This window comes from Sciurus carolinensis, chromosome 1 (genome assembly GCF_902686445.1).
Source record: "Sciurus carolinensis chromosome 1, mSciCar1.2, whole genome shotgun sequence".
NCBI classification, from domain to species: domain Eukaryota; kingdom Metazoa; phylum Chordata; class Mammalia; order Rodentia; family Sciuridae; genus Sciurus; species Sciurus carolinensis.
Genome location: NC_062213.1, coordinates 134,084,662 through 134,110,973, shown reverse-complemented (window position 1 = coordinate 134,110,973; position 26,312 = coordinate 134,084,662). Strand labels below are relative to the sequence as shown.

At 33.2% G+C, this 26,312-nt stretch overlaps 1 protein-coding gene and 1 non-coding gene across 2 annotated transcripts in view; one reads left to right on the top strand and one right to left on the bottom strand.

The window, feature by feature from the left end:
* Positions 1-26,312, top strand: part of Pkn2 (protein kinase N2) — a 132,190-nt gene that overhangs the window by 2,932 nt on the left and 102,946 nt on the right. The window lies entirely within an intron of this gene.
* Trnas-gcu (transfer RNA serine (anticodon GCU)) lies at positions 24,250-24,331 on the bottom strand. The gene has a single exon. It is a non-coding gene; the product is annotated as a tRNA-Ser (tRNA).

Here is a 26,312-nt window from a genome sequence, read left to right as displayed (position 1 = left end):
ATACTGCAGAATTTGAAATATGTTCCTACTTGAGGAGCTGAAATTGTTTTGCTTGTTAATAACCTCTGTAGAAGGACAAAACTAAGAAAATCTGAAACTATAGTAGTTTGTCTTGTTAATCACTGTAATGTTTCTATGAAATTTGTTTCTGACTTTCTAATAATTTGGGGAACTTATTAAATAAGTAAACATTAATAAAATAACAGACTTTGATAACCAGAGATTTCAGAGTATAAGGAAGAATATTTGCTATAGTGAAAATGAAGTGTTTAAATTATAAACTTCATTGGCAATTTCCAGTTTTTATCTTTTTAAACTAATTTGTTCTGTCCTGTTATTTTTTTTTAAGTTTGAAGTATAGAAGGAAACTTCAACATTTTTGTGAGGCTAAGGAGACTAAATTTTATTTCCAGGAAACTGGATTGACGAAAACTACAGAGAATCTCAAATGAAATGTTGGCTTTAACGGTAATTTTGTAGAATGCCAAACCAAATATTGAGCAGCATGCTAATAAAGTAACCTTGTTGATTATTGGTGATTTACCTTCTTCATCAAAATACCTAGTGAAATGTTTGGTTGGGAATCTTAAATTCCATTCCCAGCAGACTTTATTTAGATGAAGGGAATTTGCTTAAGTGAAAACTTGAGGTAGTTTGCCCTAAATTATAGGTATTAATTTTAATAAAGTTATTTAGTATCTACCAAAGCTATATTGGAGGATGTAAAAAGAAGATAATGGCTTTTGGGTTCTAGAAGAAACTACTAATAACTTTTGTTCTAGAAGAGAATTATATGAAACTACAAATAATATTTATTGTTGGCTACATATTTGACATTGTATTTAGTATCCTGAATACTTTATTTGATCTTCACAACAATCCAGCAAGGTGGAAAATTTTTTTCCACTTTTATGGATCTGGAAAATAAGTTCATGAATGTTATATAAATTGCTCATGGTCATAATGTAAGTCTGAGTTTGCATTCAGATCTGTATGTTTCTCACTACATATTTCTTTAAACTGCCATAATGCTGTGGACCTATAAATATTGTGCATTCCATTGTTGTATAAAATTCCTAAAAACTGGCCAAAACTGTAATTAACCAGAGTTAACTTTAATATAAACTTTAAACTGCTCATTAGATCCTGCTAGAACAAGGAAAATGATTTCCACTTTCCATTTGATAGTCTGTAATTTAGCAGTGCCTTATTATTGCAAATAAGATGCAGTGTTCCACAAAGAATAACAATACAAATAACATTTTTACAGGTTTTCTTCATTTAATAATTACCGTTTCTGGAGAAAGATGTCAAATGTTTGCCTCAATCTCCTAAAAGATTTATCGTTTTTCTGTAGACTAGCCATAGGATAAATTTTGCCGTACAATTTTAAGCTTATGTATAGTCTAGCAGTGTTTGGTACTTAGCAAGTGCTCAGTATATTGATGAGAAGGCTACATTTGTCTCCTAGGATAAAGAACATTTTCACTATTTTAAGAGAAGTTTGTTGTAATTGTTGAAATATGAAATTACAGTCAGCCCTCTGTATCCTTGGGTTCTGTATCTATTGATTCAGTCAAATGCATATCACAAGTACTTGAAAAAATTGTATCTGTACTGAACATGAGACTTTTTTCTTGCCACTATTCCCTAAGCAATGCAGCATAACAGCTATTTACATAGCATTTACATTGTGTTAGAGACATGCATAGATTATATGCAGGGTTGTCTCTTGATCTGTGGGGAATTACTTCCAGGACCCCCATGGATCCCAGAATCCTCTGATGCTCAAGTCCTTCATATAAAACAGTGTAGTATTTGCATATAACCTATGCACATCCTCCTGTGTACTTTAAATCATCTGTAGACTACTTACAATACCAAATACAATGTAAATGTTATATAAATAGTTGTTCTACTATGTTTAGGGAATAATGACAAGAAAAAGTCTATTCATGTTCAGTACAGATAAAATTTATTTTTTCAAATATTTTTGATCCTCAGTTGACTCCTCAGATACAGAATACTTGGATATAGAGGGCCAACAGTACTGTGCTGTCTTATGTAAGGTACTTGAGCATCCACAGATTTTGGTATCCTAGGGTAGATCTTAAAACTAACCCCCACCCCCAATACAGACAATTATATTTAGTTTTTTTAAATTTACATTTCTAATCCCCTTTTCTTAAATATACTCCTTAAAAAAGAACAAAAGAAATTTCTGCAAGAGTTAATCACACCTACATACACCATACTGGTATTTTTCCCATTTGTTGGGAGACGGCATCTAATTTTGCAGTGATTCTGGGAAGTGGAAGGTTAGACTAGTTTGGGGAATGTAGTATAAAAAGGCAAGTAGATTTTACAATTTATTTGAATTATAAGTGTAATACACACTTATTGTACAGAATCTGGAAGAATGCAGAAAAGCACAAAGAAAATTAAAGTTAATAGTTCTAACATTAGAGATAACTGGCAAACCTTTCTAACTTGAAAGTACAATGTTAAAGTCCATTTTCTTTCTTCCTTATCTCATTTTACTTATTAGAATTTTGAAGAAAAATGAAGTTCAAAGAGCTATATTAGTCGACTTTCTATTACTATAACCCATTCCTGATGCAGTCAACTTATGAAGAGAAAAGATTTGTTTGGGTTCAGTTTTGGAGGTTCTAGTTAATCATCAGGATGACCTGTTGTTTTTAGGCTTCTGGTGAGTGGGTAGAAGCGCATATCAAAGCAAAACTACTGTGGGACTGCGGTTGTAGCTCAGTGGTAAAGTGCTGGCCTAGCATGTATGAGGCCCTGGGTTCGATTCTCAGCACCACATATAAATAATAAAATAAAGGTCTATCAACATCTAAAAAATACTAAAAAGAAAAAACACTGCTCAACTCATGACTGGGTAGAGAAAGGGTTGGGTTCCACTCTCCATGCACCAGTTACCTGAAGTCTGCTCATTGGATCCCACCTCCTAAAATAGCACTAAGCTGGGAACTAAACCTTTAACAGCGTGCCCTTGGGGAAACATTACAGACCCAAACTGAGCAGGTTGTAAGATAGAAATAGCTGTAGGTTAAAATTTTTATTTTCTTGCCACTGGTTCTAAAGTAGTAGATCTAAGCAACTTTATTGATTTTTTTTTTTAATTAAGTATTTTGATTTTGCTTTAGTGTTTGAGATACAGTTTAAGAATAGTGAACATTCAATTTAGACTTAGCAGACAATAATATATAGTAACAACTCTAAATAGTAAATTAATGTAGTGTGGGTTTGATTAAATTTGATTATTGATTTATAGAATACAATACAATTTTCATTATATGCTTAGAATTAGACATTAAACACTGGCAGACTATCTCAATAATAGTCTCTGTACTAAAACTAGTGTTATTAAATGCTAACTCTAAAATGAGTTATGCTTTCTTATCATTTTGATAGTGTTGTTTGAGGTTAGTTCTTGTCTCCTGAGATTCCCATCATTCTCATCTGATCAGTGTTGAAAAGGAAGAGGTAGAATATTTTCTAGACATTTTGCATTTGTTCCAGGTGTTAGCATCTGATTCTTTGGGCTCTTATTTTACTTTTCAAATTTGGCAATACTAAATTTTTCATGCCATTTATCAGATTATTCCTATGTCTACTCTTAAGCAATTAGGAAGAATAAAATAGTAGTTTGTAGAGGTGAATATCACAATAATATGACTTCATAAGCATAAATTATATATGAATAAAATAATTCTCCATTATTGCCTAATAAAATATATTATGTTGAACAGTCTTCAAATGTCTATTATTCATAAACCAATTTTACTCTTAACTAGAGAATAAAATATGGCACTTACTATGCTTGACTTCATATATATCAGAATTCAAACTTGACAGCAAAATTGGAAAGTCAAAAACTAGTTTAAAGCTTTAAAAAGATATTTGAAATTTTGAATGGGAAAAACATACTAATGAAAAAGTAATTTTTAGGATCTCAGGAAAACAAATTGAGAGCATTTATTTTGACATATCTTTTCTTAATTTTTCTGATAATTTATTTGAAATTAACTTTATTATCACATTTGGATATTTCCAGTGTCAAAAATTAAATTTTGTAACATATGCATAAATATTGTCTATAAAAACATTAAGAACAGGAAAGCCTGAGAAGAGTGTACTTGATAATATAAAGTAAATGTTGGGCATGGTGGTGTATACCTGTAATCCCAGTGACTCTGGAGACTGAGGAAAGAGGATCACAAGTTTGAGGCCAGGCTTAGCAACTTGGTGAGGCCCTTAGCAATTTAGCAAGATCCTGTCTCAACAGAAGAAATATAAAGGGCTGGGGATATGACTCAGAGGAGAGAGTCCCTGGGTTCAATCCCCAGTACTGGAAGAAAAAAAGTAAATGTTGGTGTACTATATTGTAAAGATAGCTAAGAATTATATAATAGATATTGTTGTTGTTTTTGGTACTGGGGATTGAATTTAGGGGCACTTTACCATTGAGCCACATCTGCAGCCCTTTTTTGAATTTTGAGACTGGGTCTCACCAAGTTGCTTAGGGCCTCACTAAGTTGTGATGGCTGGCCTTGAACTTGTGATCCTCTTGCCTCAGCCTCCCAAGTTACTAGAAATATGTTTTAAAAATTGATGATGATGACTTAGTCTTACTTGTTAAAGCCTTACTGCCCTTGCATATAGAAATTTTAGGTACTTAGACAATTTGGAATTTATTTTTTGATTATAGAAGACATTACCATCTAATGCATGTGCTGATTATCACATATTTTATATATTAATCTTACTGCTTTTCCCTTCTCTACAATTGTTAACATAGGAATTCGCCAAGAAAAGTGGTTATTGTGTTCATTTCATACATTTCATTGAACAAATGATGTACAATTTTTAGGTTTTTAAAAAACTGAACCTCTGGCATACTGCACTGAATCATTATCTGTCAACCATAATAAGTACTGATGTACCATCACTTTCCTCTCCCCATGCCCTTACCGATACCTACTTTTAACCCAGTCATCTTGAATCCTGTTGTCATTCTTTTCTCTATTTGCAGTTTTATTGGGTATATAATCCCAAAAGTTGTCTCTTTTAATTATTCTTATATAATTATGTTAAATATAATCTTTTTTTGTTACCAGGGATTGAACCCAGAGCCTCTTAATCATTGTGCAACATCCCCAACCTTTTTTATTTTTTATTTTGAGGCAGGGTCTCACTAAGTTGCTGAGGTCAGCTTTGCACTTGCAATCCTCCTCCTTCAGCCTCCCAAACTGCTGGGATTACAAGTGTGCACTACCATGCTTGGAGGATATAATTTTTTTTAACTGGATTTTTCACCTAGTTTAGCTAAGATTTATCTGCATTATGAGATGTTGCTGTAGTCATTAATTTTAATTGTTGTATAATATTTCATTGAATGAGTGTCTCCCATTATTAGTATTTGGGTATTTATCCACTATCCCTTGTGGGGCATGGTTATTTTCTGGTTTTTGTAATTATAAACAAAGATATGGACGTTCTGTGCATGTTCCCTATTGTATATAATATATATGTATAAAAGTTCCTGGTAATAATACATAGAAATACAGTTGCTTCCTCACTGGTAGGTGAATATTTAACTTTAAGAGATGATATAAAACTTCCAAAATGGTTATATCAGTTTATATTCATAACAGCAATATGTGAGAAAAAAGACCCTTTAGTTATTTATCCTCTTTAACACTCAATATTGTCTTTAACTTTACAAAACGAAAGGCTGTATTATGTCGTGATCTTGATGCGCATTTTCCTGATTATCACTGATAAAGAATATTTCTTTTTGTTTCCTGGCTTTTTGTGTTTTCAGTGAAAATCCTGTTCTTGTTGCTTGTGTATTTTCTGTTTCTCTTAATGATTTAAGTTCTTTTTTTTTTTTTCTCTTTTTGGTACCTGGGATTGAATCCAAGGACACTTAACCACTGAGTCACATCCCCAGCCCCTTCATATATATATATATATATATATATATATTTTTTTTTTTTTTTTTTTTTTTTTTTTTTAAAGACAGAGTCTTATTAGGTAGCTTAGGGCCTCTATAAGTTGCTGAGACTGACTTTAAACTTTGAATCCTCCTGTCTCAGCCTCTGTAGCTGCTGGGTACACCACTGCACCTGGCAGGTGCTCTTTATATTTATGCTAATATTTTGAATTTCTTTCAGTTTCTAAATTGTTTTTTTACTTTTTATTTTAGGGGTAAGGTGGGAGGGACAATTTGGAATGTTTTACCATTTTGAGAAATACTCAGAATCATTGACATCATTGAGATCAACAAATTTGTATTTCATTTCTATAGATTGATAGATTCTATGATTCTATAGATTCATAACTCTCTTAGAGTTATGTCCTATGGATTTATAACCAAATGAACTACTGTACACAGTTTGTAAAAAATATTATATTGTGCCACGCATCATGGCTCATACCTGTAATCCCAGCAGCTTGGGAGGCTGAGGCAGGAGTATCACAAGTTTAAGGCCAACCTAAGCAACTTAGTGAGGCCCTAAGCAATTTAATGAGACGCTATTAAAAAAAAAAAAGTATATATACAAATGTATATATTGCTTCACACATACTAGGCACTTAAATGTTAGTTGACTCAGTAAATTTAGAAGCAAATATTGAAAATTTTATATGTAAATAATTCATCAACTGCTCATTTTCCCATTCCATATCTCTTTATTGCAAGCTACTTATCATATATGTAATTGCCATTAATATTTTAATTTTTTGTTTGAAGGTAGTATATTCCAAGTATAGATTATCTGAGTTGGTTACTCAAGTATTTGCATAGTTTGCCAGTGTCATGCTGGAGTTGACCAAATTTGATATTGGATATAAAACATAAAACATTATTCCCTTGCACAGTTTAGTAGAATTTACAAACCTAAAACCCTAAATGCAGTTCTTGTGATTGCCGTGGTACTTTTTTTTTTTTTTTTTTTTTTTTTGCCGTGGTACCTTTTGATGAAAAAAAAGTTCTTAATTTTAACAGTCAGATTTTTTTCATCTTTTCTAGTACTGTAATCGCTTTTTATGCCTGAAACCCAGATCTGGTTTTAAAAGATAGTTGCTTTTTTTCTACTGAGTCTCAAAGTTTTAGTTTTTACGCTTAAGTCATTGCATCTGGAGTTACTGTTTTTTAATAGACTTTGTTTTATAAGAGTAGTTTTATGTTCACAACAAAATTGAGAGGAAGGTACAGATATTTCTTATGTACCCTGACACAAGCATGTGCCGTGTTATACTTGATTAAAACCCATATTGATACATCATTATTATCCGGAGTCCATAATTTACTTTAGGGCTCAATTTTTGTATCATATATTCAGTGGGCTTGTGTAAATATATAATGACCTGTATCCACAACGTAGTACTATATAGAGTAGTGACACAGTACCAAGAATTCTCTGTGCTTGCTGGACCAGTGGCACATACCTATAATCCCAGCTACTCAGGATGCTGAGGCAGGAGGATGGCAAGTTCAAGGCCACCTTGGGCAACTCTTGGAGTCTCTTGTCTCCAAATAAACAAGGTGGAGGGTGGGGGGGCACAAATAAAAATATAGAACAGTGGTGTAGTGCTTTCTAGCATGCATGAGGTGTCCTGGTTCAATTCCTAGAATCCCCACCCCTCCCCAAGAAAAAAAAAAACAAATTCTGTGTTCCATGTAGTCATCCCTCCCACTCCTAAATTATGGCAACTATTGATCTTTTTACTGTTTCCATAGTTTTTCCTTTTCCAGAATGTCATATAATTGGAATCATGTACTATGTAATCTTTTCATACTGGCTTCTCACATGGTAACATGCATTTAAGTTTCATCTGTGTCTTCATGACTTGATCCATCTTTTCTTTTTTTAGCATGGAATGATATTCTCTTGTTTGAATGTAACACAGTTTGGTCATTCACCTACTGATGGACATTTTAGTTGCTTTCAAGTTTTGGCAATTATGAATAAAACTTCTCTATATCCATATACAGGTTTTTGTGTGGACACAAATGTTCAGAACCTTTGGGTGAATACCAAGGAACCTGATTGCAACAGTTGGATTGTGTGATGAGAATGTTTTGGTTTTTGTAAGAAATTACTGAACTGTCTTCCCAAGTGGTTGTACTGTTTTATCCCAACAGTAAATGAGAGTTTCTCTTTCTTCTTATTCTCTCTAGTATTTGGTATTGTTACTGTTCTGAATTTTGGCCATTCTAATAGGTATATAGTGGTTTTAATGGAGTTGATTTTTTAATATGGAGTAAAGGTTAATATTTTTAATATTTAAATCATATTAAATATTAAAATAGTAACATTTTGAAATATGTATCAAACTTCTTTATAATAAAAACTTGATAGACCACTTTTTCAGCTTTTAGGACAATATTTTCTCTAAATGGCCTTATTTGGTTCATTTGTACACGTTTTAATTAAGTCACATTATACAAGGTTATATAAGAACTATACCTGAAGTTATCCTTACCTAGCTCATTAGTAGTTCACTTTTCCCTTACAATATTAGTCTGTTTTACTCCCTGAAACCTTAGGGAATAAACCTTAGGTCATTATAGATGATTCTTGACTTACCTTTTGTTGACTCCGGTCGTATTGTCCAGTTGTATCTCAAACTGTCTTTTCCCCTAAGTTGTCCAACCTACTTGTGCTCCTTTGTAATTTGGCATTTATTTATCTGGTCACTGCCTCTTAAAGATATGTGGTATTCAACAATGTGAATTGAACTTTCCTTCTCTTTACTTTAAAATTCCTTGGAATTTTAGCCATTTGCCATTTTCCTGTTTAAAAATTTCCATTTAAAGGAAAAATTGTTTCACATTGCTAGGTTGAACTTTGCTAGCCTTCTGCATCCTCCATAATATCATGTTTTGCTCTTTTGCAGACTGAAACTTTCATTTTCCTTGTCTTTTTTGCCTAAAATAATTTATCTGTTGTGATTTTAAAGACTTTTTCCCCCCAGTACTGGGGTTTGGACCCAGGGGCACTCACATTGAGCCACATCCCCAGCCCTTTTTTATTTATTTACTTATTAATATTGAAAACAGGGTCTTGCTAAGTTGCCCAGGCTGCCCTTGAACTTGTGATCTTCCTGCCTCACTGAGATTCACTGAGTCACTGAGATTATAGGCATGCACCACCACACCTGGCTAAAGAAATTTCTTAGTAACCTTATTTTCTACCATTTATTTAACTTATTCAAATATAACTTCTGTCTCAATTTTGTTAAAATTATTCTCTTAAAAGACATCAGTAATCTCCAGCTCCTTCTAGTCCTTAGAGGCATTTGATACTGCTTAAGCTTTCTGAAACTTTAAGTTAAGCTTTGAGGCCCCTGCAAACACTGGTTAGTTTTTTTTTTTTTTTAAATCATCATAACTGCCTCTATTTGCTATTACTTCCTTTTAATTCCTTCCCTTGTTTAATTGTTCCACTTCTTTCTAGCCTATTTTCCCTGTGTCATTCAGATTAACTGCCAGAATGATTAACCACCAAAGCCTTGTTTTGTCAGATTTATAGGGAATAGAACTCCATTTAAATTAGCTTAAGCAAAATTGGATTTATTGGAAAGCTACAGGGACATCTCAGTTTATCCAAAGGTAATGTTATATAGCCAGGTCCCACTAGTGCTGAACAGGAAACTAGATATTCTCTTTCTAGGGCTACTTATTCTCTTATCTCATTAATGCTATGGTGTTAGTGCTGATGCATGTGTGTCAGTATTCTAAATGCTTAGATGAGAAAATCTAATTGACCTTAGTTGCTGGAGCATGCACCTCTGATCCATTCAACTTCAGCATTGAGTGAATGGGGTTCTCTAATACCAATATTAGTGATAGAGACTATTCTCTGAGAAGAGAGTGTTGGTTGGGAGAGCACTTCTACTTAAATCCTTTCAGTAATTTTCCATCAGTTATAGAATAAAGTAAATTAGACCTTCCATCATCTGGCTCTGCGAGTCTTTTCTTTTTTTTTTTTTTTCCTTATGTGTTTTTATATTTGGGCATCTTAAACTTTTGGCAATTTTTCGAACCATACTGTTTTTTTAATACCTCAGAATCATTGCACGGTATGTCTAATTTTGAGAATACTACTGTTCACTTCCTGTACAGCATTTATAAAACCGAACAGCCCCTAAACTTCTGTCAAGATAAATATATTAAGTATATAAATTTGTAATCAAGAAAAAAAATTTACTTAAGATAGATTTTTGATAAATAAATTTAATGAATTGTTCATGCAATATTTTGGGCCATTTGTAAATTATTCTAATTCCCATTTTGCAATTCATGTCATTGACTATATTGCTTAAGATGGTAATTGTTAAATTGTATATGGTTTCTACTACTTCCAAGACAGGTACTAGTTTTTACTCATGTTTATATCCCTAGCTTCTTATGGCTTATGCTTGATAAATGCTTAATTAACAGATTCTTTTTATTATGACCATTATGCCAAATCTGCTTTCTCTAAATGCCTGTTTTTCACTTGGTTGACCATGCTAGAAATCTGTTCACTTTCATTTACTACTATCTTAGCCTCTTCAGTTGGTTCTTCTAATTATGCATTTTGAATTCATTCATTACCACTATCCAAGTGCAAGTCCTCATTGTCATTTGAATGATTATAAAACCTTGATAGTCTACCTCCACCTCTTTAGTCTTATTCTGCTTTTATTTGGATTGTGTACAACTGCTCTATCGAGAAGTTGTCACTAGCACTCAATGTTTCCTACTGTCTGTAGGATGGTAGTCCAAATTCCTTAGAAGGCAGTCTAGGCTGTCATTGAGCATCAAAGTACTTGTCATTCTTATAACTCATGTCAATAGCCTGTTTTTCAGTCACTAAATGAGTAATGATTTTTATGCACCTATGTTCTTGGTATATTCTATCAACTAGAATACTTCTTTGGGACCAATTCAAATTCTTTTTAAAAAACATTTTCCGCTAGTCATGTCTAATCTCTTCTTAAAACAGTATTTTCTGTGATAACATATCATTTATTGCATTATGCCATAGTTGTATTCCGCCTCATTTTCTCTAGTCACTTGAATGCTACAAATCTTGAGGATAAGGACTTTAATGAACACAGAACTTGTACGTAGTAGCCCCTAACTAATGGTGGTTGAATAAATAACTGTCTCATGTTCCCAAATACCCAAATTGTACATTCATTACTTAATTTTTTCCTTTTTTGGTATTTATGAGAGAGTAGAACTACATTATATCACTTTCATTTGGGTAGAACCATCTGGCAGGTACATAATTTTAAGTTATGTAATAATTTTCCATCTCAGATTGAGACTTTTGCTGATGGAAGGACCTGTTTCTAGCCATAATTGAAACAAATAATAAAATTAATATTTTCATTAAAAATAGTAACTAAACATGTATTATTTTACTTAATGCTGAAACAGCTATATTTAAGTAAGCTCTTTACATCTTATAGTTGAGAGCTAGAATTTAGAGACGTTAAGCTTTTATTATTATTTATTATTATTAAATAACTTCCCTGTTTTCACATAATTGGCCTGAACAAAGATGCAAATCCAAGGACTCTATCTCTATATTCTTGTACCTCTTTGTTCTTCTGAAATTTTGCTCTGCTCCTTCATTCCTTACTTCTGTTCTCCACTCTTGTAACCACAATTCTGTCTTCTCAGGTTATTACCTGACCTTCACTTAGTGCATCATTCCTAATTTCACATTTTGCCTTTTCCCCAAACTTGATTTTTCACCTCAGCTGTTCTTGATGACTGACTGGTTATTGGAAGGGAAAATTAATATTGATATTTTCTTCAAGTTCAAGGTAATAGGCTCGAACCCACAATTTTAACTTATTGGAATGCCAGGTCTCCCTCAAGAATTTCTGTGGTTTTAGGTCAGGAGGTACTTAAGTTCATATGGCACCCTATGCTTCCTGTGTTTCTATTTCTACACGTTTATAGAAACATACTCCACGTTTCACTTTGTCCTTCTCCTCCTAGTACACTACGTTTGGAATCCTGTGACTGACTTCTCACTTATTAACTTTGTCCCACTGCCTCAACCTTTCTTTCCCTATTTGCCTTAGAGATTCTGAGTTATTCTCTTTCTCTTGGAGGAATAAAATAAATCAGTTCCCTCAAATTCTTCCTTTCAAACTACATAGCCAAATTCATTAAGTGTTTGGTCAACAAAATATTTTATATGTTGATATGAAGTGGCTAACTTACATGCCCACTTGATATCAAAATATATAGAATGCATACTTATAACATCAGCCTTAGTGTGAAAGCTCTGGTCCATGAGCTAGTGGTTTTAAGATGCTTAAGTATTTAAGCATCATTCACCAATCTAAGATGTTGTCATTTACGTTTCTTTTTATTCAGTTCCTTCACTGATTATAAAATGTATTCTCTTTTGGGGAATGTTGAAGATCATTTATAGTAATATTTTAACTAGCAAGTTTAAAAAAATCAGTAATCTTGTATATTTACCAAGTTTATTTTAGGAAGTTTACTGATCAGTAATTCTAACGTCTAATCAGAATCATTGGTCTAGTAAATAATTCCAAGTTTTGGTATCACGAAGACCTAGGTTTTGTTTTGATCCCATATTTGGCACATATTAACTCTTTAATTTTGGGAGAATTACTTAACTCTATGGAGTGTGTTTCATTTTCTTTTCTTCTTCTTCTTCTTTTTTTTTTTTTTTTTTTTTTTGTACTGGAAATTGATAACAGGAGTGCTTTTACCTCTGAGTTACATCCCCAATCCTTTTTATTTTTTTTATTTTGGGACAAAGTCATACTAAGTTGCTGAGTACTCACTAAATTGCTGCAGCTGACCTCAAACTTGGACTCCTCCTGCCTCAGCCTCCCAGTTTGCTGGGATTACAGGTGTGAGCCACTGTACCCAGCTGAGATATATTTTCTTTATAAAATGGAGGTAGTTAAACCCAGAGGGTTGTTATAATTACATAAAAGTGATATACATAAATTACCTGATGTATAGTAGACAGTATCCTCTGTCAGGCTTAAATTTTAAGATTACTTCATTTTTCTTTCAGTACTTAAGTTGTGTGCTTCACATGCTGCTCTAAAATGGACATAAAACACATGCTGACCTAAAATGGGCATAAAAGACTTGATCCTATTTCATAGGATTTTTTCTTTCTCTCTTCTTTTGCTTCATAGAGGAGACATTGATGGGAGGCATCTTAACATGTGGTTAAGATTTTTATGACAATATTAATGGTATGTTGAGTTTATATGTAAGCATAATTAAGCAAATTTTAGGTTGATATATGATAAACTATTATTGAGCTTTTGTTTAAGAATTGATGATACATGCTGTATCATCAGGATACAGGAACACATGCCTGTAATCCTACTGACTTGGGAGGCTGAGGCAGGAGGATCACAAGTTCAAAGTCAACCTCAGCAATTTAGTGAGGCTCTAAGCAACTTAGTGAGACCCTGTCTCAAAATTTTAAAAAAAGACTTGAGGGTGTGGCTCAGTGGCTAAGCACCCCTGCAATCTATCCCTGGTACCAAAAAAAAAAAATCTATGATACATAATATGTGCATTGTATATTGTAAATATGAAACTATACAACAGTCCATTGACTTCAAGGAGCAGTTTAAGTAAATTCATATCTTTATTTTGTCCTTTCTCAGAAGCTCTTGGAATTTGAACTAAGATTATATACCTGCAATGTTCAAAATGGTTCTGCCCATTTTGGTACTAGAGAACCAGGTTTGTGGCAATATAGTTCTTATACTTGTAAATAGTATCCACTTTGTAATTGAGTATGCTTGAGCTTTGATATGCAAATTATAATAAGTGCCTAATTATTTGTTGCTTATAGCAAAATTGAATTTCCAACTCGTTTCTATAGAAATTTTATCTTTTGTACTCCAGCATTGAGAATGCTCATTTTACTATAATTTTTTGTTCTACTGTAATCTTTCATTGTAATAACCTCATAGAAAACCTACACGAAATCCTGTACCTACTTTTTGTTTGTCCTTTTGAGAATTAACATTTTTATTCTTTTTAGATATACATGATAGAGGGTATATTTTGATACATTATACATACATGGAGTATAACAGTCTAATTAGGATCTAACCATTCTTGTGGTTGTACATGATGTGGCATTTCACTGGTCATGTATTCATCTATGAGCATAGGAAAGTTATGTCCTATTCATTCTTCTGTCTTTCCTATTCCCATCTCCCCTCCCTTTCCTTCATTCCCCTTTGTCTAATTCACTGAACTTCTGTTCCCCCCATGCCCCCATTGTGTGTTAGCTTCCACATATCAGAGAAACATTCGACCTTTGGTTTTTTGGGATTGGCTTATTTCACTTAGCATGATATTTTCAACTCCATCCATTTACCTGCAGGTACCATAATTTTATTCTTCTTTATGGCTGAATAATATTCCATTGTGTATATATACTGCAGTTTCTTTATCCATTCATCTACTGAAGGGCACCTAGGTTGGTTCTATAGCTTTGCTATTGTGAATTGAGCTGCTATAAACATGGATGTTACTGCATCACTGTGGTATGCTGATTTTAAGTCTTTTGGTGCTGAGGAGTGGACTAACTGAGTCCAAGGATAGTTCCACTCCAGGTTTTCTGAGGAATCTCCATACTGCTGTTCAGAGTAGCTACACCAATTTGTAGTCCCACCAGCAATGTATGAGCATACCTTTTCCCCCACATCCTGACCAACATTTATTGTTATTTGTATTCTTTTTTTTTTTTTTTTTTTTGGGTGCTGGGGATCGAATTGTTATTTGTATTCTTGATAATTGCTACTTTGACTGGAGTGAGATGGAATCTCTGTAGTGTTAATTTCATTTCTCTAACTGCTAGATATGTTGAACATTTTTTTCATATTTTTTTGACCATTTTTATTTCTTCTGTGAAGTGTCTTTTCAGTTCCTTTGCCCATTTATTGACTGGGTTTTGTTTTGTTTTTTGTTTTTGGGGGGTTTTTGCTGTTAAGTTTTTTGAGTTCTTTGTATATCCTGGAGACACAAGAGGTGCAGTGGCAAAGATTTTTCTCTCATTCTGTAGGCTCTCTCTTCATGTTCTTGATTGTTTCTTTGCTGTGAAGAAGCTTTTTAATTTGATACTATCCCATTATTGATTCTTGATTTAAAGTACTTCTGTGCTTTAGGAGTCTTGTTCAGGAATTTGGTTCCTAAATCGACATGGAAGTGATTTGGACCTATTTTTTCTTCTAGTAGGCACAGGGTCTCTGGTGAATGCCTGGGTCCCTGATCCACTTTGAGTTGAGTTTTGTGCAGGGTGAGAGAGAGGGGTTAAGCGTCATTCTACTACAAATGGATTTCCAGTTTTACCAGCACCATTTGTTCTTTTCTCCAATGTATGTTTATGGCACCTTTGTCTAGTATGAGATAACTGTATTTATGTAGGTTGTCTCTGTGTCTTCTATTCTGTACCATTGGTCTTCATGTCTGTTTTGGTGCCAATCCCATGCCCTTTTTGTTACTGTCACTGTAGTATAATTTAAGATCTGGTATTAAGATACTTGCTGCTTCACTTTTCTTGCTAAGGATTGCTTTGCTATTCTGGGTCTCTTAATTTTTCCAAATGAATTTCATGACTGCTTTTTCTGTTTCTATGAAGAACATCATTGGAATTTTAATAGGAATTACATTAAATTTGTATAGTGCTTCTGGTAGTATGGCCATTTTGACAATATTAATTCTGCCTTTTCCAGGAACATGGGGATCTTTCCATCTTCTGTTCTTCAGTTTTTTTTTTTTGTTGTTGTTGTTTTTTTAGTGTTCTGTAGTTTTCATTGTAGAGGTCTTTTCACCTCTTCATTGGATTAATAACAGTAATTTTTTTGAGGCTATTGTGAATAGAAGTTTTACTAATTTGTCTTTCAGTTGATTCATAATTGGTGTATAGGAACACAATTGCCTGCTACTTTACTGAGTTCATTTATGAGTTTTAGAAGACTTCTGGTATTGGGTCTTCTAAATATAGGGATAGTTTGAGCTCTTCTTTTCCTATTCGTACCCCTTTAATTTCTTTCTTTTGTCTAATTGCTCTTTTAGGGTTCCAAGGACTATGTTGAATAGAAGTGGTAAAAGAGAGCATCACTGTCTTGTTCTAGTTTTTAGAGGGAATGCTTTCAATTTTTCTCCATTTAGAATTGTTTTAGCATATACAGCTTTTACAATGTTGAGTTATGATCCTACTATCCCTAATTTTTCTAGTGTTTTGAGCATGAATGGATGCTGAATTTTTTCAAATGCTTTTTCTACATCTATTGAATCACATGAGATAATCATGTGATTCTTGTCTTTATGTCTATTGATGTGGTGAATTACATTTATTGATTTCTGTATGTTGAAACAACCGTGCATCCCAGGGATGAACCCCTCTTGATCATAGTACCCTATCTTTTTAATAAGTCTTTTTTTTAATGTGATTTACCAGTATTTTATTAAGAATTTTTGCATCGATGTTCATCAGGGATATTGATCTGAAATTTTCTTTCCTTGATGTGTCTGTCTGGTTTTGGTATCAGGGTGATACTAGCTTCCTAGAATGAGTTTGGAACAGTTCCCTCCCTTTCTGTTTCATGGAATAATTTGAGGAATACTGGTGTAAGTGCTTCTTTGAAGGTCTGGTAGAATTTGACTGAGAATCCATCTGATCCAGGGCTTTTCTTTGTTGGTAGACTTTCAATTTCATTGCTTGGATTTGATCTGTTTAAATTTTCTATGTGCTCCTGATTCAATTTGGGTAGGTTGTATGTCTCTAGAAATTTGTTTATGTCTTCATGATTTTCTATTTTATTGGACAATAGATTTTCAAAACAGTTTCTGATTGTCGTCTGTTTCAGTAGTAACCATGGTGATACTTCATTTTTCATCATGAATTTTAATAATCTGAGTTTTCTCTGTTTTCATTAGCTTGGCTAAGGGTTTATCAATTTTATTTTTTCAAAGCAACTTTTTTGTTTCATTGATTTTTGTTGTTGTTGTTGTTGTTTTTGGTTGGTTGTTACTGTTTCATTGGTTTCAGCTCTGATTTTAATGATTTCCTATCTTCTGCTTTTGATGTTGATTTGTTCTTTTTCTAGGTCTTTGAGATATAATGTTAGTTTATTTATTTGGTGACTTTCTATTCTTTTAGTGAATGAACTCAGTGCAATGAACTTTCCTCTTAAAACTGCCTTCATAGTGTCTTAGAGATTTTTATATGTTGTGTCATTATTCTTATTTACCTCTTAGTGTTTTTTTATTTGATCTCTGATTTCATCTGCTATCCATTGGTCATTCAAAGGCATATTATTTAATCTCCCGGTGTTACGAGTTGCTTCTATTTTTTATCTTTGATTTCTAATTTCATTCCATTATGATCTGATAGAATGCAAGGTATTATCTCTATTTTTTTTGTATTTGCTAAGAGTTGTTCGTGGCCTAACATATGATCTATTTTACAGAAGGATCCATGTGCTGTTGAGAAGAAAGTATATTCAGTCATTGATGGGTGATTAATTGTATTTTTTAGTTCTGTAGCTTCTTTATTTTGTTTTTGTTTCAAGGATCTTTCCAGTGATGAGAGAGAAAGGCATTAAATTCACCCAGTATTATTGTGCTGTGGTCTAGTTGGTTCTTGGAATTGAGAAGGATTTGTTCGATGTAAGTAGATGCTCCATTGTCTAGGGCATAAATATTTACAATTATTGTGTCTTGTTGAGTTATAATTCCCTTAAGCAGAATGAAATGGCTTTCTTTGTCCCTTCTGATTAACTTTGGCTTGAAGTCCACTTTATCTAATATGAGGATAGAAACCCCTGCTTGTTATACAAGATCTGGGTGAATAATAATATTTTCCCATCCTTTTACCTTCAGTCTGTAGAGGTCTTTGCTTATGAGGTCAGCCTCCTGGAGATGAGAACTTTAACAGATCTAAGGCAAAAGTTTTATTCTATTAAATCTCTAAAGAAGGTGGATTTTTACTCTCATTTTGAGATTGGCAAGATGGTAGATAAATATCATATTACACTGGTGATTATAGGAAAGGAACTGATGTAATAAAAGAACCTCATATAAAATATAGAGAAAAAAATGCTGAAAAATCATGAATAGTACTACTACTAATAAAACCAGTCCGTATTTGTGAATATGTTTTTAAGTTATAAAGCACTTTCACATGTAATTACTGCACCTGATTCTTTAAAGGGTTAGAAGGGTTATTATACCTATTCTAGTATTATCAACTTTTAGGACTTTTTTTTTAACATTAGCATTCCTATAAAAGAAGCCAAGCATGTTTCCCACAGTATAGACTTGCAAAGTAAGTGCTGTTGTGCACTGAAAATATATTCATTTTTTAAATTTCTTCTAAAGGGATAATACACCCTTAGAAAATGTACTTCTGATGTCAACTTCAGTCTTATTTCAAATTTATAACTGTTTGTGGGGGTGTCTTAGACTGTTTTGTATTCTTTAAAAAAATTTTTTTTTACTTGCAGATGGACAAAATACCTTTATTTAATTTATTTATTTTTATGCAGTGCTGAGAATTGAACCCAGTGCCTCACACATGCTAGGCAAGCGTTCTACCACTGAACTACAACCCCGGCCCCTGGTTTTTATTCTTATAACAAAATACCTGAGTTGGGTACTTGGTAAACGAAAGAGGTTTAATTATTTGGCTCATGATATCGTGGGCTGGGGGGTCCACACAGCATGGTGCCATCATCCCAGTGAGTACTGCCCCTGTTCCCAGGCTTTATCACAACAGAAAGGAAACTGGAAGCATTAAGTATGCTTAATTAAGCATTAAGGAAACTGTAAGTATTAAGTGCATTGGGTGGCCTCCCTTTATAACAGCTAGCTCTGCAAGAGCTAATCCACTCACAGGAGACCTGATCCACTCCTGAGAGGGTGCCACATTGGGATCAAGCTTGTAGCACACAAACCTTTGGGGGACAAACACAAAACAAATTCAGACCACATAGCAGGGTGTAAAGATCTTTTAGTGATAAACTGCCTTAAATAAAAGAGTTTTAAAAGCCTAAGAGTAAATTTATTAAAAGCCTTGTTCACTTGGGCATCTAACAACTTCTATAAAATATTTTTTTGTGATATGTTGACACAATTAGTGATTATAGCATTTGGGAACTAAATACATTGAGCTGTGTGAGAAAAAGGATGAACTCTTGTATGTTTTGTCTACATTGATTTTATCCTTTTTTGTGCATGTGTTGTTTCTTATTAATGGTGGTATTGTCATGCCTACCCTCAGTTTTTCCTTGCTATGTCTTTAAAACCTGAGAGCCATACTTTTATTATGCCTTCATCCTAAAATAGAGTTAATCTTTTTAGGAAATTTAACTATATGATTACATTTTTTGTTTTGTTTTTCTTGTTGCTCAATTTGTGACTTGCTTAGAGTGCCTGAAGAACAAAACAAAAAAGATAAAACAGTAGGTACTCTACAGTTTAGGTTTGACTTTATTTCATTGGCTCTTGGATTCTTAAAAGAGCACCAGTATGCTGTATAGCTAGATCCTATAAAGTAAATTATTCAGTTCTTGAATAGTAAATAGTAAAATGGTGCAAACTGATTCATTATGAGATTCCTGTATTTTTTTTTTTACTTACAATATATCTGATGTTTCCATCTCTGAAAAACACCTTATTTCCTTTGATAGCTTTAGATTTTTTTGTTAGCTTTCTGTCAGAAGTATTTATTTTATCAAATTGTCATGCATTTTAAAAATACATGTATTATTTTAAATTGTGGGGAAATTTTATTAACCAGATACAGTGTCTCACTCCTGTAATCCTAGTGACTCTTGAAGCAGGAGGATCCCAAGTTCAAGGCCAGCCCCACAACTTAGGGAGACCCTGTCTCAAAATTTTAAGATTTTTTTTTTTTTTTTAAGGGATCTGGGGATGTCACTCAACAGTAGAGTACCTCTGGATGATTCAATCTCCAGAATAGGGTAGGGGAATGAAAATACATATACATATATATATATTTTTAAAATATATTCACACATACACTTATATGCATATAGATATCTCTGTGTGTTTACCCACACATTTTACCATCTTTTCTATTTTTAAGTGTATATTTAGTGACATTAAGTATATTCACATCCATCTTCACAATTCTTTTCATCTTATATGAACTTCACTCCCCCCCCTAGCTCCTGGCAACTACTGTTTTACTGTATGTCTGTAAGAATTTACTTGGTATCTGATATAAGTAGAACCAAGTTGTATTTGTACTCTGGTTACTGACTTATTTGACATAGTATAGTGTCCTCAAGGTTCATCCATGTTGTAGCATGTTCCTTCCTTTTTAAGGCTAGATAATATTCCATTGCATGTATGGTCATTTCATTTAGCATATCATTTAGCAGGGATACACAATGAGAAAGTATCATTAGGTGATTTTGTTGTAGGAACATCATAGACTATATCTACACAAACCCAGATGGTATAACAAGCCAGCATGTTACTGTACTGAATGCTATAAGCAGTTAATAACACATGCTAATTATTTGGATATCTAATCTAAATATAGGAAAGGTATAATAAAAAAATAATGAAAGATACAAAAATGACTGGGCATGGTGGCACTTGCCTGTATTTGCAGTAACTTGGGAGGCTGAGGCAGGAGGACCACAAGTTCAAGGCCAGCCTCAGCAACTTAGACCCAATCAACTTAGTGAGACCCTGTCTCAAAATTTTAAAAGGGGGCAGTGTGGTGATAATAGTTCAGTGGTAAAGCCCTGGTGAGTTTAATCCCCAGCAATGCCTGCCCACCTAACCCCCCAAAAGATAAAAATGTATCTTTTATATAGACAGCTAACATGAATGAAGTTTATATGAGCAGAAGTTGCTCTGGGCGAATCAGTGAGCAGTGAGTGAACACAAAGGCCTCTTTACTGTACACTGCAGACTTCATAAACACTACACACTTAGGCTACACTAAACTTAAAAAATATTTTTCATCAATAGCAAATTATCTGGGGCTGGGGAGATAGCTCAGTCAGTAGAGTGCTTGCCTTGCAAGCATAAGGCCCTGGGTTCGATCCCGAGCATCGCAAAAACAAACAAACAAAAAGCAAATTATCCTTAGCTTACTGGTTATTACTTTACAAACTTAAAATTTTAAGGCTTTCATTACTTTTTGTAATGACACTTAAAACACTAACACTGTAAACTATATAAAAATATTTTCTTTATATCCTTACTCTATAAGCATTTTTCTACTTAAAAACTTTAAAATTTTAAAATTTAAAAACTAAGACATTAACATATTTGCTTAGGCCTACAGAGGGTCATCATCATCATCAATATTACTATCTTTCACTTCCACATCTTGTTTTGGTGGAAGGTTTTCAGGGACAATAACACACATGGGGCTGTTTATCTCTATGGTGACATTGCCTTCTTCCAGAATACCTCCTGCCTGAGGCTGTTTTAAAAGCTTTTTTCTTTTAGATACAAGTTGAAGGAGTGTATTCTAAAATAAAGATAGGAAGCAGGGTACAATAAATACATAAAGCAGTAACATGGTTGATTATTATACCTAGTCATGATCATTTGATAGCCTGTAAACTGCATTTCTCTGCTAGCCTTGTGTAGCTATTAACATTTAGATTAGTTAAATAAAAATGTTCAATAGGCACTTTTGTCTAGTGGCCGTTGTGTTGGACCCCATTGGTACAGAAAGTTTTGATTATCATAGAAATTTCTGTTAAATGGTCAGGATAAGGGATTCATAGGTCTATTTCCATATCTTGAATTTAAAGAAACAGAAGAGTCCTTTGTAGTAGTCTGTGGAAGTTTCAGTTTACATCTAAATAGGGTATTATTTTTGTTTAGAAATTACTCTGTTTATAGAATATATTTTTTTTGGAATGAGTCTAGATGTTTTTGTTTACACTCTGGAATGTGTTAAAGTATTTAGATGAGTTTTAGATAAATTAGTTTTCAAGTGATAAGTAAATGATCTTAGAAGTTTAATATATTAAAAAGATATAAACTCAGGAATTTTCATATTTCAAAGATTCATAGGCAAAATAGTTTGAGCTCGAAGTCATTTTTTTTAATCATTCTCTTTGTTAAGTGCAAGGGTTTTTAAATAAAACTTTTGGGGGTGGGAAATTACAATTTAATTGATTTCAGGTATAGAAAAGAGCAAATGATTAGTAGTAATTTGTCTAGTTTTTTCATGTTGAGATCTTTAAACAACTTATCCTAGAAATTCTTTTTCTTGAACATTTATACTGTCACAGATATTAAATGAAGTATTTTTTTTTTTTTTTTTTTGCTGACACCCCCAAATGCCATCTTTAGGGATAGAGCATGTATGTGTTTGTACAGTTCCTTTTATCATTATGGATTGTGTGTTTCTATTAATGCCTATTTGTTGATCTTTCTTTTAAAATTACTTTAAACAAGATATTATAAGATATTTTTAAATGCTTGAAAATTTTAAATTTGCAAATTAGGTATATATTTTTTAAATTAAAGTTCCTTTTTTTTTTTTAACCTTTATTTATTTATTTTTTTATGTGGTGCTGAGGATCAAACCCAGTGCCTCACACACACCAGGCAAGTGCTGTACCACTAAGCCACACCCCAGCCCTGCAAGTTATATTTTTAATAACTTAAAAATCTCTTAAAGATTTAAGCCAAAGAATAAAATCCCTTGTTTCTGAGGATAATAATTTGTGTATTTCTTTTTAAAAAAGCATGTTTTTTTTCAATAGTAAATAGGAGATTGATAAAACCTCATTTTTAATTTGGGTGAATTTTTTCATCAGAACTTTTGATTGTTATTACACTTAAAAACAAGGTTCAGGTAGGCCAAATATTAAGGATAGAAAATTAGATAATTGTATTTAGTCTTCAACATTGGGATTGCTTTGTGTTGATAAAAACATATGCTGAGCCTGGTGCAATGACACATGCATATTATCCCAGATACTTAAGAGGCTAAGGCAGGAGGATTGCAAGTTTGAGGCTAGCCTCAGTAATTTAGTGAGACCCTAAACAACTTAGAAAGACCCTGTCTTAAAATTAAAAATTTAGAAAGACCTGGGATGTAACTCAGTAGTAAAGTGTCCCTGGTTTCAATCCCCAGTACCAAAACAACAACAAAACAAACTTTTAAAAATGAACATATGCCAACACTGAGAACATTTTTAATAAGCAGAAATTATGCCTTTAGGACCATTCTGCTTAAGTAGCCCAAATTGAAAAATTGTTCACAAGAAAGTTTCTTTATCTCCTTTCAATCTAAATGACACTGGCTCTTGACATTGGAAGACAGGAAATGTTGACTGGTTTGTGTCAGTTGGCAACTTAGTTGACACAAATGAAAAGGACTTTAAGAAAAATTTTAAACAGCAACAACAAAAGGAGTAGAAAATTAAGCTGTTTGTCTTGTATTCTGACTTAAAAGAAAAACGAGTGACACTGATAATAAACATCCCTGCAGTGGGTCTCCTTTTAGGCTCCATTATAGGAATTGAGCTAAGAAAGGATATCAGTTCACGTGCAAGCTCTTTATCCCCAGAAATTTCCGTTTTTCTGTTATTAGGTTTATTTGTTACAGTTAATTGGTGTAGTAAAGAGAATCTGAGGAAAGTAGATTATTTTTTAAATCTGGCATATGTAGGAAAAAGAAAGATTTAAGCGAAAGGAAAATTGTTTTCTTACTGCAGATTTCCTACTATGCCAGTAATGGAAACCAATATTGAGTTCAAGAAAATTACCAAACCAGAATCATATAGTTCACTCTTTGAATATTAAATTTTGTTTTTATCTGATGATACTTGCAGCAAAACTTTTTATTCATATCTGTGTATTTACATCATTTTTTCTACTTTGGCAAGCATATTTTTTAATAACTGAAGTTTGCTTTAATCTATTTGTTGGTTTTAAACATCAGTCAACAGCATAAAAAAGAAGAAGAAAATTCAGTCATTATAAGTACTACTGTCTACCTTTACAACCAAACATGAGCAAATGAATTGTAGTGTCATGAAGTTAAAGCAGACCCATATATTCTCTTCATTTCTGTAGTCCCTAGGGAAACTTTATTATTAATTTCAAAATTTGCATTACTGAGACATGTATTTGAGAGTCATCTTAAACATACAGATTACAAACTGAATGCAGACCTTAACCCATGAGGATGGGATTCGAACCCATGCGTGCAGAGCCCAATGGATTAGCAGTCCATTGCCTTAACCACTCGGCCACCTCATCCGCATTTGAGAGTCATCTTAAACATATCAAATTTTTTCATCCAGGCATTGCCTGTTAAACACCCAATGAAAATTTCTTTTCAGAACCTTTCATTTGTATAAAAAGAACAATTAAGAACTTGCACTTGTTAAAAGGCATTGTGTATCAAAATGGAGCCACGTTATTGTTAGTATACTACTTATTGCTCAGAAAACTCATCTAAATTAATCCTTATATTACTTATTAACAAGTAAGTTAATAACAATAGCTTGATAAATTGTTACTTATTAAGTAACTTAATAAAATAATGACATTTTTTAAATGTCCATTGAGTGTGGAGCTAAAGTTAAAATTAATGTTCAGTGAAGTAGATGAGTGTAAATGATATACATTGAGGAAATGACAGTGAGTCTGGAAACTGGTAAGCATATGTAGAAGCAGGGAGTGGCTGCTACTTCTGAGCTGTGGTGATTTTTTTTTTTCCATATTATTGGGAGTATCTTCCTATTATAAAATATTGCCTCAATTTTTTTCTTTTCTTTCTTTTTTCGGGGGTGGGGGTGACTGGGGAATGAACTTAGGGACAGGCACCCTACCACTGAGCTACGTCTTCATTACTTTTAATTTTGAAACAGGGTCTCTTTTTTTTAGGGCGGGGGTGGTGCTGGGGATCTATCCCAGGGCCTTGTACTTACAAGGCAAGCACTCTACCGACTGAGCTATCTCCTCAGCCCCAACAGGGTCTCTTTTTAAGTTGTGGATACTGGCCTGAACTTAGGATTTCCTGCTATAACGTCCCTAGTAGCTGGAATTACAGGTGTGTATCACCATGCCTGGCATTGGCATTGTTTGGGTTGTTGACCAAACAACATGTGCATAGGGCCATGTCTACCACTATAGTAATTCATCTTTATTAAATCAAATAAGTGCTTACGATATTCAGATACCATGTTAACAACTATAGGTGTATGTAAAGAACATGAAACCTGGACACAGCTCATTAGAAGAGTGTTGTTCAGTAATGCCTGCTGTGGTGATTGAAGTTTATTTAACCATTTGATAATGTGTGGTATGGTAGCCGTTAGCAACACATGACTAGCCACAACTGAATCGTGGCTTAGTATGACTGAGAAACTGATTTCTTTCTTCTATGTAAATTTAAATTTACATAGCCATGTGTGGTTAGTGACTACTGAACTGGATAGTGGCACTCTTGAAACTAAATTCATTTGCTAAAAAGTTGCTAGTTCATAATTTAAATTACATCTCCATGTGGGAATAGGAAAGATGCCTTAAGGTCTTACACAAATTTTAAGCAAATTGTACAGACAATTGGTATAGGACCTTGGAAAAGGGAGTGATCGCTTTAAGGTAATTCTTAGGATAATCAACATTTTATTAAGAGAAAAAGATGTTCAATAAGGTGGAGTAATGGGAACCAAATGTATGCAAGCAGAACAATTTTCTATTTTTCATAAAAAGGATGCCCAGAATTATGTTTGGGTTAATTTTTTCCTTTTTAGACAGATTATTTAATAACTGAATTTGGCCTTGATCTGTTAGCTGGTTTTAAACTTTGTTAAACACCATGAGAAAGGAAGGCATTGTGTTATTTTTATGCTTTGAGGCCAACAGCAAAAAGGATGTAAGGAATGTAAACTTTTAAAGACCAGCTTTGTTTTATGCTATATTCATTCTTTTTGTTTGGAATAATGCAGATTTTATTACCTTAAAGTTTTTTAGTCAGTTACTTGTTTATTTTTAGGATTATAATTAAGTCAGGGATCTATAGGGAAACAAAAATGAAAACTCTTCAACAGCATAGTTTTAAATCAGGAGGTATGTGATTTTCAGTTGAAATTGATTTTTTTTTTCTTCTTAATATTTGTTGGATCTTTTCTTAGAGCGATTGGATTTAATTTGCAGCATTGTGTTTAAAATAGTTTTGTCTTTTCTTCCTCAACATACCAATTTAAAGAGGTTGATTTTTTTTTTTAAATGT